We start from the raw sequence: 4248 nt of genomic DNA on the forward strand, positions 1-4248 counted from the left end.
TTTGGCAAGAAACCCTGGCTCAGAGTCTCCGCTCTACTTCCTCTCAAAGATGTTCTGTTGGGTTGAGGTCAGGACTCTGTGCAGGCCAGTCAAGTTCTTCTACACCAAACTCACTCATCCATCTCTTTAAGGACCTTGCTTTGTGTACTAGTGTGCAGTTAGGCTGGAACAGGAAAGAGCCATCCCCAAACTGTTCCCACAATGTTGGAAGAATAAAATTGTCCAAAATTTATAAAATTTCACTAACACTAAGGGCCGACTCCTGACACACAACCCCACACCCTTCCACCAAACTTTACATTTGCCATAATGCAGTCAGAGAAGTTCAGTTCTCCTGACAAGTGCCAAACCCAGTCCATCGGATTGCCACACGGAGAAGCGTGAATCATCACTTCAGAGAACATGTCTCCACTGCTCTAGAGTCCAGTGGCGGTATGCTTTACACTGTTGCATCCCACACTTTGCATTGCACTAAGTGATGTAAGCCTCAAATGCAGCTGCTCGGCCATGAAAACCCATTCCATGAAGCCCTCTACCCACTGTTCCTGAGTTAATCCGTAGGCCATATGGAGTCTATAGCAATTAACTCTGCAGAAAGTGCAGAAAGTGACCTCTGCACACTTTGTACCTCAGCATCTGCTGACTGCGCTCTGGGAACCACTTTGTTTCTGAGTTGCTGTCATTCCCAACAACACCTAATTGTGGAATATTTAGTAGAGTGGAAATGTCACAACTGGACTTGTTGCACAGGTGGCATCCTATCATTGTACCACACATGAACTCACTGAGCTCCTGAGAGGGAGTCATTCTTCCTCGTATGTTAGTAGATGCAGTCTGCATGTTTAGATGCTTCATTTTGCCAGTCGGTTGCTGATCACCTGTGGCCATGTAAGTGATTGGAACACCTGAATTCAATGATTTAAATAAAGTGAATACTTTTGTCAATGTAGGATATGAACACTCATACATAAATCATATGTAACAATATAAATCATAAATAAATCAATATACATGCTGTTTTTCTGCCCATCTCCTTTTCTCTCTTTCACAGACACACAGGGGAACTGTGTGTCTGTGAAAGACAGTGCATCTCTACAGCTGTCATGCCTAGTGAGGTTCTCCAGCAGAGCACGGACACTTCATTTCATGTCTCAGCTCTACACACTACAGTTATTAGTGGCTAATTACTGTGAATATTGCCAGTCAGAGGAAAGTTATGACAGACTTTCTACATGCTGAGAGTCAGCCTGACAAGAGAGAGATGTAGCAACAGATGAAGTGGAACCCACAGACGCTCTGGAGAAGTCTGAACTCAATTTGTCTTGCCTTGTCTCGATTGCTGATCAATACCAATTGTATTACAAGTGGAGCAGGGTCACGTCAATGAGCACAGTCAGCACCTGCACATAGATGGATTGGTGTGGGAATATTTGCAATGCTGCTGTTTTTTCATATCAGGGAGAAACACATAGTAACTGAATCCATCCCTCGCGTCATGTATTTAAATAGTAAATTAACGATGATCATATTGTCAGTTATTTGATCACAAAGTCAATTTGAGGTCTGAAGCATGAGCAGCTGCATGTCAAGAAAATAGAAGGAAGAAAGGACTGAAGCCAAAATATTGCAAAAGAGACTTTAGGAGTTTTTTGTTGTTTGTTTTGTTGTTGTCTTTCAAAAGGACAGTACAGCACATGGAATCACAGTATAGAAGCCAAATCAGAGTTTGAACGATTCTAACCAGCTTGAAAGTCAGTATTTGTAATGACCACATTTATCCTTCAACACAGCCTGCGCTCTCTTAGTCAAGCTTTTCTGTCATTTCTTTAAATAGAAGAAGGATTAGGCTAGTAGGCTTCTTGGAGGACACTCAGAGCTCTGCTTTGGATGGTAGCTGCCTTTTTGTTCAGCTCTCAGGTACATCACAAATTCACTTTAGAATGGGTTCTTTGGGAAGTTGCTATGAGTGCACAAAACACTGGTTTATCCCTTGAGTAAGGTGCCTTTAATAAATACTGATCAGTGTGGCTTCTTGGATGCATATATTTTCTATTTTCCTGCCAAGAGATTTGCACTTCATTCTTACTCTCACTGATCTGGCTCTTTACTTTCATTTTGTATTATGTCATAGTTTATTTGCCTCCTGGGTGAGGTGTTCTGGGCATGTCCCAACGGGAGGAGGCCCTGGGGCAGACCCAAGACACGGTGGAGAGATTATGTCTCTCTCGGCTGTCCTGGGAACGCCTTGGTGTTCCCCCTAACAAGAAACAGAAGGTGGCTGGGGAGGTATGGTCTCTGCTTAGGCTTGTCCCTGCATCCTGGTCCTGGATAAATTCAATGTCTTAACCAGTGTCTTGAACAAAATGCTACTATAACAAGTGTTAGGTCTTAAAAGTGTACAGAAATAATAAAAAACACACACACACAAATTTTTCATAGAATATTACAAACAGTTTTAGCTTTAGTGGTTGTTGTTTTGGGAGGTTGTCTCAAACAAAGATGAGAGGAGAGCTCTGTGGCTTTTAGCAGAGACAGGAGAAATGAGGGACATTTTTTTTTTTTTTTTTTTTTGGAAGTGACATCAGAAACAGCAGCATGTGACATCACGTGATGGCGGAGCTTCAGTTCATCCTTTGTCATCCTTTTTTTTTTTTTTTTTTTTTTAATAGGACAGGGGGAAAGAATGAAAGAAAGAGGGGGAGAGGAAGAAAGAAAACCAAAGGGGAGAAGAGACGGTGAGAAGGGGGGAAGAGAGAAAAAAAAAAAAAAAAAAAAAAAACCTCCTGGGTCACCTGTATGGAGAGAAAGAAAAACAAAAAAAACAGGGGAGACAGCAAACAACAAAGAGCAACATAATAATAAAAAAAATAAAAAAAAGCACCATCACAATAAACTAGCTAGTCATAGATATCAATAGTTACTAAATAATAAACGATATTGTGCAGCACGCAAGATAGACAGCGCACAGTGTGCTTTGAGGCAGCAGCCAAGAAAGCTGTAGTCCGCATCTGTGAATACCGATGTGTACACCTGTGTGCATACCTGTGTGGATCAGCATGCTTGCATTCCAAAGGTTTCTCCATGTAATGATCTGCTAGAGAGTGTGGGGAGCCACAGCCCTGTCCTCTATGGTATCAAGCAGGTATGGAGGAGATCAAAACTCCAGACATCCAGAGGCCCCCAGAACACAAGAGACCAAGGAAGACCCACAGAGGGGCAGCCGCGCCACTGTCCCAGTAAGAGCTAAGGAGAGTCCCAGATGAGAGCTCATTCAGCAGCCGCGGAGCAGAAGCCAGGGGGAGTTGCAGTGACGCGCCCGTGAGCTCCGCCGGCAGCCAGCTGTGCCTGAGTGACCGAGCCCCAGGCCGAGAGGCCGGGGGCACCCCACCTCCAAAGTGGCCCGAGCGAGCCCCAATAAGCGGCCGCCAAGGAGTGAGCCGGTGTGTACCCGGACGCCCACCCCCAGATACAGAGAACCACCAACGCACCGATACCTGAGGGAGTCCGCCACCGGCAGGGGAAGTGGTGGTGGGTGGAGATAGGCCTCCAAACCTTGGAGGGCCCGAGATGTCCCCAGAGAGGTGGCGTCTGATACCCAACCTGACATATAGACACAGACATACAGGCACACACAGACACAAACATCCATTCCCACCCTCATGCTCTCATATGTACTTCACACTCAACCGACGTGGAGACAGACATAAAGGGACGCTGTATACACGATCACACTCCCCAAGCGTACTCTACTAACCGGGTCTAGGTACCCTTGCCCCTGGAGGGGGGGACTGCACCCAGACCCAGGTGGTGTTACCCTTTTCCCTGCGGTGGGGAGAGGCAGACCGCCCCGACTCCGCAGCAGCAGGGAGGCCCCAGACCGCAGTTGGACGGCCCACTCCTCCTAGCCCCCCCGCTCCAGTAGGCCGCAGAGAATGGGGGTGAGAGAAGACTCCAAACCTCCCTCCACCCGCTCATTGTAGTGTTGATGCATGTGTGTTCTAAGGTGCAATTAAAACCCAGGAGGGCATAGAGCTACCTGCCAGAGAGCAGCAGGTAAGCGCATAGTCCTTCCTGCTAGCCCTCAATGTCTACATGTATTTAAAATTGAGAGGTGGGCAACGACGCCAGGGGTGAGGCGTACACCCTGATGGTAACTTGGACTCCGTGTATCGTGCCCACCCCCAAGATCCTATATGTATGTGTAATGAGGGTGTGAGTAATGTGAATGTCTAAGTTGTGGGATAAAAT

Source organism: Rhamphochromis longiceps, linkage group LG14 (assembly GCF_057381845.1).
Source record: "Rhamphochromis longiceps isolate RC_006_pf linkage group LG14, R_longiceps_female_GT1.1, whole genome shotgun sequence".
Classification (NCBI taxonomy): domain Eukaryota; kingdom Metazoa; phylum Chordata; class Actinopteri; order Cichliformes; family Cichlidae; genus Rhamphochromis; species Rhamphochromis longiceps.